The sequence below is a fragment of the Triticum aestivum genome, chromosome 3A, assembly GCF_018294505.1.
Source record: "Triticum aestivum cultivar Chinese Spring chromosome 3A, IWGSC CS RefSeq v2.1, whole genome shotgun sequence".
Taxonomy (NCBI): Eukaryota; Viridiplantae; Streptophyta; class Magnoliopsida; order Poales; family Poaceae; genus Triticum; species Triticum aestivum.
The window spans coordinates 732,332,164-732,343,411 of NC_057800.1; the positions used below are offsets into that span (position 1 = coordinate 732,332,164).

The 11,248-nt window shown below is 42.7% G+C and overlaps 1 pseudogene; it reads left to right on the forward strand.

Annotated features, from left to right (window-relative positions):
• Positions 1-228: 228 nt before the first annotated feature.
• Positions 229-1,358, forward strand: LOC123057311 (uncharacterized; annotated as a pseudogene).
• Positions 1,359-11,248: the final 9,890 nt, after the last annotated feature.

Consider the following 11,248-nt stretch of genomic DNA (forward strand, 5'->3'; position numbering starts at 1 on the left):
ACAAGGACGAGGAGAAGAAAATCGTAGTACGCCTAAAATTTTACATCTTTCCAATTCACCATTGCTTTTAATTCTTTCCAGTTTTGGTCGGATCCAATCCAAATCCATTCCCCCGCTCGCACTCACCACGCTGGGCAATGGATGAGAGCCCTAGGCGCCGCCGAGGGTCCTCCTCCCACCAACCCCAGGCCGCCCTCTCCACCCTAGATTCAGCGCTATATATTGCCGATGCTTTCAGCCCTAGAATCACATCCATCCACCACTCCCCCCGCGCCGTCATTCTCAAAGGAGAAAAACATAAGCCATGGCGGAGGAGAGCGAGCTCTTGCGGTGGTAGCCACTGCCACGGAGACGGAATCGCAGCAGGTCCTCAGCTTTAGCATGTCCACGGCGCTGCTGAGCTGCCATACCTGCCGCCTCCCCCTCAAATCTCCCATCTTCAAGGTATGAATCGCCATGGATCGAAAGTTTCTTTCATCAATTAATCGTCTTTGCATATCATATCTGGATCCTGCTATCTCAACTGAATCTTGACGCCAGTGTGACGCCGACCATCTGGTGTGCTCGTCCTGCCGCGAACTCCATGGAGAAGAACCCTGCGGCCTCACAGTTGTCCACTTAGCCTTTCTTGACGCCTTCGTGGCCTCCGTCATGGTGCGGTGTGACTTCGAGAAGTACGGCTGCGACGCCGGCGGCATCGTGTACCACGAGTCAGCCGAACACAGGGCTTCGGACGGCGGGGTTGCGGCTTCATCGGCTCCAAGCAGAAGCTGCTCGACCACATCACTGGCTCCGATGGCCACTCGCGCCCCACCATCTGCATCCCCTACGGCCAGCCTCGGACCCTGAACCTGCCGGTCTCGTGCGGCTGGCACGTCCTGGTCCGCGAGGTCGACAAAGCTGCTGCGGGCGTTAACCGGCACCCCAACCTGTTCCTGGTGTCACTGGGCCAGCACGGCCCAAACATATCCGTGTCTCTGCTATGCGTTAGAGCGGATGGTGGCGACCCGGCGCCGCAGTTCGCGTGCGAGCTCTCTGTAGAGCGTTCTGGCCGCGGCACAACGCATATGGTCATGATGAAGTCGGCCCTGATGAGCAGCAGCTCCCTGTCTGGCGGCGCCCCTGCGCCCGGCGACAGATAGTACGAGTGGTTGCGTGTGCCGAAAGAAGAGTACTTGTCGGGTGACACTGTCCCCCTATGCATCTACATCGAGAAGCTTTCTCCCGTGGCCTCCACCCCTACACCTCTTCTCGCCATTGCTGCCCCTCCTCCTTGTTCGACCAAGGACACCAACAAGCCAGCAACAACATATCAGAGCAATGGCAAGAAACGGAAATCTGCAAGCAATCTGCAGTGAGGAGGAATCAACTAGCTACTATGTAATGGCAATTCCAATTATTATACATAGTATTTTGTTATTTCATAAAGAATTAAATCTTCTGTTATTTACAATTGATGATTTTATATATTGTAATTTCTCTACAGTGTTGTTGCGTTGTTGAATCAAGCATACTCCTGCCTTTATTTTTTCATTTTTTGCGAGAACTCCTGCCTTTATTTCGTGGTCAACGATCTTGCATATATAACAGTGCTAGCTAGTTGATCTCTCCTTGTTGCCGAAGAATAAATCTGCCGTGAGGCAGACTGGGGGCTGGTCAGGTAGATTTTCTCCGCCATGTGGACGGCAAGGAGATTTTGGCAATCCCGTTGAAGGATGACTTTGATGACATCTCAGCCTGGCACACAGATCCCAACAAGACTCCCCTTATAGCCAAATCAGCATAAAATGTGTATGGTACACTCCATGGATGAACCTAGGGGAGTTTCGTCTAATATGTACTGTATGAAAGATCATGTGTGCCACACAGCAGGGCAGACAAATAGTAGCACCTACTCCACGCTGCAATGTGCTAATTATCGATGATGAAGGGAAAGTAATTAGCTAATTATCGATGGCAGTTTCACAGCTCGTGGTAATGCCGGATGGATAGGGCTTTGTGTTCGGGGATAACACAAGTGAGTCACTAGTGTCTTGGTGAACCAGCAGGACAAATCACCTAACGCACGGGAGAAACTCCAACTGAACCTATACTGCAGGCATAAATAATGCTCAAGAAGCAGCACAGGATTGGGGTGCTCAATATGGTAGTCCTAGAAAGGGATACGTAAACCCTTGTGATGAATATGACATGGCACTCAAGAGAGTTATTTTTAGTTATGTTGATTTTTTTCGGATTTCTTCGTGTGTATTGCTCAAGAGACTATACAGGTTTCCTCATCGCCATAGAAATAAATTTAGTTATGGAGATATTTATAATATATATATATATATATATATATATATATATATATATATATATATATATATATATATATATATTAATAAGAAGCATGATATAATCTTTTATTGGATGTGTCAGCTCCACCATTCAAGCAACTAGCACGGCTGCCTGTGCGAGCGTAATCAGTTTCAAGTTTCAACCAGTTCCTTAAGATATCATGCATATTATAAAAGGGGTCTTATAGGTATATACGTAAACAAATATTATTGTCCAGCTGCGCCCCTGACCTGGGCAAGTTTAAATGTGGTTCCGCTACCGAACGAGTATTTGTCCGGTGGCACTGTCCACCACTGCATGTACATCTAGAAGCTTGCACCTCCCCCTCTTACACCTGCCACCACCACCCCTTAATGCCATTCTAGCCTCTCTTCCTTGTCCGGCCACCAAGAAGCCAGCAACCAAAATATTATAGCAACATGAAATGGAAATGTACAAATACGAACAAAAGGGATTTTATACACGGTGGACACAAAGGGGATTTTGCCAATACAGTTAAAGGCTGATATGTTGATGGCAAACTTATCCCAAGGGTCTCTTTACAGTCAAATCAGCATGTAAGGTGTACAATTGATGGATGATCCTGGACCGAATTCGTCTGGTACGTATGACGGAACATTGTGTGCTACTCAGTGTTTGAAAGTACTAGGATAAGCAGAAACTCTTGGAGGATACGGTGGGAGCACCAAGAATCATGCTATGCAATGGATGCACTCCAAAGTCTAAACTTAATCGATTGCATGCAGACATTCTCTAGAAAGTGTGATGCACAAGCACTTGGTGGCTAACACTCAGATAGTCCTGGAAAGTGTGATGCACAAGCACTTGCGCGGGCTGTTCAAGGAAATGAACATCGCATGCCACCTAACAGAGCTCTCTCCGGAGATTTAAAATCCTTAGTTGTGTTGACATTTTTTTGAAGATTTGTTTTCCTATCGCCTGACGCCTATATAAAGTCGTGGACACCTTAGTTTTAATCTGAAGTAAGTATCATTTTCTGGACACTCTATGTTCTTTTTTCATGCATATCATGCCTATTATTTTGTGGTTATGGATACATATAATAGTTGAATGCCTTGCTACAAAATAATAAATTTCATTTTGGAGATATTTTTTAGAAAATACTATGAATGAAAAGTAATATGCACTATTGTATCAGATATATCAGCCAAACCTTTTTAGTATAACTGCAGTTCGCGTGCGACCTCTGTGTAGAGCGTTCTGGCCGCGGCACAACGCATATGGTCATGATGAACTCGCCCCTGAGGAGCAGCAGCTCCCTGTCTGGCGACGCCCCTGCGCCCGATGACAGCGATTATGAGTGGTTGCTTGTGCCGAAAGAGTATTTGTCGGGTAACACTGTGCCCCTCTGCCTCTACATCGAGAAGCTTTCTCCGGCGGCCTGCGCTCCTCCACCTCTTCTCGCCATTCCTGTACCTGCTCCTTGTCCTGCCGCGGACACCAACAATCCATCAACAACATTTCAGAAAATTAGGAAACGGAAATAATGAAGCAATCTGCAGTGATGAGGAATCAACTAGCTAGTATGGGATGGCAATTCCAATTACTATACCTAGTATTTTGTCTGTGTTATTTCGTACAGAATTAACTCTTTTGTAATTTACAATGGATGATTTTGTATTAATGTATTGTCTCTACAGTGTTGTTGACTAGTTGCATCAAGCCTACTCCTGCATTTTATTTCGTGGTCAACGATCATGCATATATAGTTGTTGATCTCACCGTGTTGCCGAAGAATAAATCTGCAGTGAGGCAGATTGAGGACTTGTAAGGCAAGGGGATTTTGGCAATCCCGATAAAGGATCGTGGTTATGACTTGACAGCCTGGCACGCAGATCCCACCACTCCGTTTACAGTAAAATCAGCATAAGAAAGTGTTGTACAATCCATCGATGAACCTAGGCTAGTTTGTCCGATATGTATGAGGAGCGTTGTGTGCCACACAGGAGGGCAGACAAATAGCACCACCTACTCTGCGTTGCAATTTGCTAGGGGATGATAAAGGGCATGTAATTAGCTAATTATGAATGGCAGTTTCACAGCTGATAGTAATGCTGGATCGATAAGGTTTTGTGTTCGGGGCTAACACAAGTGAGTGCCTTGGTGAGCAAAGCAGGACAAATCACATAATGCATGTGGCACACTCCAAACTGAACCTATATTGCATGCATAAATGCTTGAGAAGCATACCTAAAATATGGCGGGGAAGGGGGTGTCTCCAGTGTGGGGGTGGCGCCCCTGGTGCCAGCTGAAGCGGCTGCAGCGGGGGCAGTGTGACCCCTGGCCTTCGGTCAACATTGACACGACTGTAGGATCACAGGAAGATGATGGACGTTTTTATGCATAAATTTTTTGACAAGTATTTGATGCTCATTTTTTCGAAAATATGAAATGAACATTTGTTTGCATATATGTCATGGACATTTTGGAGAAACATGCGATGGACATATTTTTAAGTACACGGTGAATATTTTTAAAATACAAATAATATTCTTAAAATATATAGTGAATATGTTTTGAATATATGTTGAATATTTTTTGAAATACGCGGCATTTTTTGAATACACGATAAACATCAAATATGTGCTAAACACTTTCTCAAATGCAAGATGAACATTTATTGAAATATGTCTTGAACACTTTTTCCAATATGTGTTGAACACGTTTTCATGTACATGATGAACACTTCTTGAATACATGATGCATATTTTTTTCAAATACATGATGGATTTTTTTTCTTACCGAGTGTGACCCAAAAACGCTTCACACCTGAATATTTTTTCTGCATCCTCCAGTCTTCCTCGTCTTCTGCCCTTTCTCGCGCCCCAGGTTCTTCCTTTCCTCTCTCTAACTCTGCCACCTCGCTCTTCCTAGTCTCACATCCGGTGCATTGGGAGTTGCACGTGGTCTTCTTAGCCTTCTCCTTCCCATGATCGGTATGTCTAGTGATGGCTAGCACCGACGGGTGCAGATTCGACCCCACTGTGTACTCCAAGGAAGGCGAGGTGCAGTCCGCACCAACGCTCCCCCAGGAAAAAATGCATCCTCGGAGGGTTATGAGGGGTATCAGATGTGCGATGAGAAAGGGGAGGCCTCCCACATGGTGGCAGAACGCATGCTACTAGCAGAAGTGGCAGTGGCGGCAGTGTGGCCCCTGAGGCGGAATAGAAGGAATGGCTCTGATTGGAATCGAGTGAATGGCTGAAGATATATGGTGGTGTGGGTTGGTTGGAGGAGGCGCAGCGGGTGAGGTCGCACATAGTATCTCAACCTTGGCGGCTGCTAGGGTTCACTGGTTCCAATTGCCATCGCAATCAACAGCGCGAGGGGAGAATGGTAAGACAAGACTGAAGTGGAAGCAATTAAACTACGTAGAATAGGAAAGAAGTAACGTTTCCACCTATGAATTCTTCTCCGCGCACTTGAGAGTGGAGCGACATATAGATTGATCCCATCTATTTTAACATCATCCTAGTGAATGCACCCAACTATTTAGCTATTTCAATCAGGAAACTCAGACCAGATTGATCCACCAAGGGCCAATACCTAAACAAACATTGTTCCCTAATTTTTGTATCCGGTTGTGTATTTCAAGTAAATAATATATATTTTGGCCTAGATCCCAAAATCGGACAAACACTTTAAACCAATTCGTATTTTGAAAGGATGCCATAAAATTATAGCCAAATATTATAGGGAAAGTACAAGGATGAATTTTTTTAGATAGATGACTATTATTTTTTAATGTTCAGGCACTTTCAAAAGGTATTCACTTATTTTTCAGATATGTCCATGTGTTAAAATAATACATGTAACCAAAAAAGGATTTGCAAATTGAACTATACTCATAGAGCACAAGTTCCTTAAAGCTCAAGTGATATCTGAGCCAGAGATCATCATAACCACTATGATGATGAATGCTTGATCCTTGCAAAGGACAGACTATGGAATGTAATCTTGAACCATGTATGTGGCATGCAATGTTGTCCGAAAAAGCCTAGAAGGCATGAGTTCCCATGAAGGCAGTACACCGGTAGGGCAGGAAAAGTGGTTGGTTGTATCCGCACCACAGGCCTTGTGAAGATCAGAATCCACAAGAAGATACTAGTATTTTCTTTATAATATGCAACAAACATTTTTCATATTAGTGGTTCCGGTGACAAAAGAGTATCTGTCTGATGACACTATCCCCCAGTTCATGCACATCGAGAAGCTTGCACCTCCACCTCTTTCAACTTCCGCCACCACCGTTAAGGCCACTATAGCCCCTCCTCCTTGTCCAGCTACCGACACCAAGAAGCCATCAAATAACATATCAGAGCAACATGAAGTGGAAATCTACAAATACGAACAAACTACAATGAGGATGAATCAACTGTAGGATGTGATCATAACTACATGTTTTGTTGTTTCAGAAGGAATTAGCTCCTTTATTATATGTAGTGGGTTATTTTGCTTCTGTGATATCTATGGTCTTAAATCTAAAATAAGTGAATAACATTTTTCCGTGCCTCCCTATGTTGTTGGTTTGTTGCTTCACTGATTATTCATATATATACTACTAGTTGATCTATTGATACATATTTCTTGCACGGTGGTCACAAGGGAGATTTTGCCAAACCGGTAAAGGCTGATATATTGATGGCAAACTGATCCCAAGAGTCTCTGTACAGTCAAATCAGCATATCTTTACCTAATAATAAATCACGGATCGCTTCTTACCACCGTAATTTCGTCTGCCTATTAGTAGTTTTCATCCATCCGTCCACCTGTCTCAGTTGTGTGTCAGCTTTCCCCTCGTTCGTGCGTCTCACGTAGCCTCCGTGTGCTGATGGCCCAAAAGCCCAAATAATCACCCTCCGTTTGCTGGTGGCCGAAAAGCCCAACTAATTAAGCCGAGGCGCAAAAAATAAGAACGCTGGTGTGGAGCATCAAACTCGCAACCTACTATTCTAAGTTGGATACCATACCAACGAGCTAGATCATGCATGTGTGCCGAATTGTAGGTCAATAGCCTTTTAAATAGTCCCATATCGACCCTTTACATCTAACCCATCCAATCTATATACTTCTTTGACTTTCCCAGGTTGTCAAGAAGATGTCTCGAAAAGAGGAAATAGAGGGTAATTAAAATAAGGAGGCAAAGAGTGTATTAAACGGAGACAGATGGAGTGGGATAAGCGTGCCAATATGAGTCCCCTAGGAGTCGTCCTGCACGGCGAAACTCACCGTCCCAACTACACGACATGGTCATCTCGAACCTTGGTTCTCATCCATGCAAAGATGAACTCCGTCTCGACTGACCATGGCCAAAGAGCTGCCCGACGGTAAGGCAAGGCGGATGTACGCGATGCTCCTCTCCCCAAGCCTGCGGTGATGCGACCTTGCCGGCCAGGAGCCATGGACGATAACAGAAGTGATGCCGTTGGAGGGACATGTGTGTCCAGATCAGAGAGGGTACGCATAATTTAAGGAGAACCTTGATTCACGTTTCCTTTTTTGGATACTCCACGTAAAATACATTCAGAAATCGTGGTCATAGAGTATAATCTCAGTAAAGTTTGTGAACAAGGAAGAAGATGACATGCCTAGCATCACTGAAGGTATGGAGGAACAATTGCGTCCGGGTAAAATTACTTCAATAAAAATATTGCATGTATAGTAATTTAATTATGTGATATGCTTTCTCATTATGCATCAACATCCGATGTACACCATAGTACTAAATTTGGACGGCAAATATACATCGCCAATGTTATATTTCTTGTGCAAAATCTAATATGTTTCTCTTTTTAATGAACAACAGTTGCATACAGTATAAGAAGCTCTTGCGCAGGCAAGCAATTTGGATCGCAATATTTTTAATGTATGATATGAGTAACTCAATAGAAGTGTTAATTGCACATACGCATTTTTATTGTTAGTATGGTGCTTAATCTGCATTGTATACTAAATTATAACTTTTTAACCTTCATTGTTTTGCGGGGTAACCCTCATTATTGTATACTAAAATTACAACTTTCTTTTTTCATTGATAATCTATATTTTCTGCACTTATGTTTGGTTGGTTTGTTCGTGGAGATATACACACACTATAAACAAAAGAATGGGTAGTCAACCTAACCTATGCTTGATTATAGTACTGAATATGCTTTCTCAGTGACAACCTAGCTCGTGCTTAATTATAGTACATATTTTTCATATTAAAAGCTGTATTAAATCCTAAAGATAATTATTCCTATGATAATGAAATAAATGTGAGGAATAACATCTTGCATTGGCAGGAAAAATTATGTTTCGGTATTTCGAATTTTCTTATGTTTTGTATGTATTTTTGTTCTGATGCTTGAGTTTTTTTTCATTTCCGTTGGAGATGATTGTCTTTAACCTAACCCGCAAATTGAACATTGTCTAAATTTCTTAGGCATTTGCAAAGATTGGTGGGCTGAAATCACAATTCTCCTTCATGTTATTTGCAACCGCAACACACATTTTCATCGCCATGCATGTTGGGTTTAGGGGCGTGTGATCCTTTTTCTCCCATTGCAATGCATGGGCATTATTGCTAGTAAGGTGTACAATCGATGGATGCTCTTAGACGGAATTCATCTGGTATGTCTCACGAATCATCGTGTGCTACTCAGCGTTGGAAAGTACTAGGATAAGAATAAACTATTGGAGGATAGGGCAGCAGCGCCACGAATCACGCTATGCATTAGGTGCATACATTCTCTAGAAGCAGCTCCACATTGGTGGATCACACTCGGATAGTCTTGTATCGGATATATCAGCCCCATCTTTTCAAGTTGTTTCTTTTGATGTCATGTATTATAAAATGCCTCCCATAAGCATATAGACCCAAAAAACTGTGTACTTTACTCATTTTCAGCATAACATGTCTGTTTCATGTCTGCATTTTTTCATATCATATGAAAGAAGCAATTTTTTAACTTGAAGCAAATTGCATTTTTCAATATAATATGTATTTTTCAATCTCATATTCAAGAATCAAATTGCATTTTCCAATTTTCTTAGAATGCAACTTATATATATATCATAAATTTCTATGATTAGCAAGTTGATAAATATTAAATAGAGCTATATCTACTACCACTATAAAAGCATGAGAGGGCAGATCCAACTCAGCATATTAACTGTCTAATAAACGATATAACGGCCTAAAATCTCCGTTAACGAAATCTCCAACTCACTAATCTCCCCTCGCTAACGAAACCCGATACTACTAATCCACCATGCCCCTTCTTAAAAAAACTACCCTGCACCACGCACCACATGACCGATCTAATCCCCCTCACCCCCACGACCATCGGTCTGCTGCCGTCCCTGCACGACGCACCACCGCTCCTTGATACATCTCCAATGTATCTATAATTTTTGATTGCTCCATGCTATTACATATTCTGTTTTGGATGTTTAATGGGCTTATTTATACACTTTTATATTATTTTTGGGACTAACCTATTAACCCAAGGCCCAGTGCAAATTGTTGTTTTTTTCCTATTTTAGTGTTTCGCAGAAAAGGAATATCAAATGGAGTCCAAACGGAATGAGACCTTCGGGAGAGTAATTTTTGGAATAAACGTGATCCAGAGGACTTGGAGTGGACGTCAAGAAATCACCGAGGAGGCCGTGAGGCAGGGGCGCGCCTACCCCCCTGGGCGGGCCCTCCACCCTCGTGGGCCCCTCGTGGCTCCACCGATGAATTGTGGGTTTATGATCAAGATTATCTATGAACAATATTTGAAACTTCTTTGAATTCTTTTATGTATGATTGGTTATCTTTGCAAGTCTCTTCGAATTATCAATTTGGTTTGGCCTACTAGATTGATCTTTCTTGCAATGGGAGAATTTCTTAACTTTGGGTTCAATCATGCGGTGCTCGATCCCAGTGACAGTAGGGAAAACGACACGTATTGTATTGTTGCCATCAAGGATAAAAAGATGCGGTTTATATCATATTGCATGAGTTTATCCCTCTACATCATGTCATCTTACCTAATGTGTTACTCTGTTCTTATGAACTTAATACTCTAGATGCATGCTGGATAGCAGTCAATGTGTGGAGTAATAGTAGTAGATGTAGGCAGGAGTCGGTCTACTTCTCGCGGACATGATGCCTATATACATGATCATGCCTGCATATTCCCATAATTATGCACTTTTCTATCAATTGCTCCATAGTAATTTGTTCACCCACCATAATACTTATGCTATCTTGAGAGAAGCCACTAGTGAAACCTATGGCCCCCGGGTCTATTCTCCATCATATTAATCTCCCATCAACAAGCAATTTCTATTGCCGTTTACTTTGCAATCTTTACTTTTAGTCTTTATCATAAAAATACCAAAAATATTATCTTATCATCTCTATCAGATCTCACTTTTGCAAGTGGCCATCAAAGGATTGCCATCCCCTTTATCACGTTGGTTGCAAGGTTCTTATTTGTTTGTGTAGGTACGAGGGACTTGCATGTAGCCTTCTACTGGATTGATACCTTGGTTCTCAAAAACTGAGGGAAATACTTATGCTACTTTGCTGCATCACCATTTCCTCTTCAAGGGAAAACCAACGCAGTGGTCAAGAGGTAGCAAGAAGGATTTCTGGCACCGTTGTCGGGGAGTCTACGCACAAGTCAAGACATACCAAGTACCCATCACAAACTCTTATCCCTCGCATTACATTATTTGCCATTTGCCTCTCGTTTTCCTCTCCCCCACTTCACCCTTGCCGTTTTATTCGCCCTCTATTTCCGTTCACCTCTTTTTCGCCTGCTTCTTGTTTGCTTGTGTGTTGGATTGCTTGCTTGTCATGATGGCTCCAGATAATACTAAATTGTGTGACTTTTCCAATACCAACAACAATTAT